The following is a 384-nucleotide window of genomic DNA, read 5'->3' on the forward strand; positions in this document are numbered from 1 at the left end:
TATGGCCACAAAGATCCACTGCAACTTGTCATGAGTTTCATGTTCATCAAAAGCTTCCAGCCCCAGCCTGATCAGAACAATGGGGCAGAGGCACAAAGCAACTTTACTATTATTCCTCAGGTTTCAGGAATTCCTTTTCATGCTATTTAGTGGGGTTTAAGCCTCTTTTTCACTGCTTCTCCTCCTTCTTCAAAACATAAATCAGAGAATTCCCTTTTTGCTCAGCACTTCAGGCTTATTTTCCCAACCATGAAGTGGCCCTATGGCTCCTGACCGAAAAGGATGTGACAAAAAGAGATGCCTCATGCAAGACAAGGCCAGTTCTAAAGCTAAAAGACCCCTAAAAATCAATCCATTAAATAAAGACTGGTCACAACCAAGATG

This window comes from Lathamus discolor, chromosome 20 (genome assembly GCF_037157495.1).
Source record: "Lathamus discolor isolate bLatDis1 chromosome 20, bLatDis1.hap1, whole genome shotgun sequence".
Lineage (NCBI taxonomy): Eukaryota > Metazoa > Chordata > Aves > Psittaciformes > Psittacidae > Lathamus > Lathamus discolor.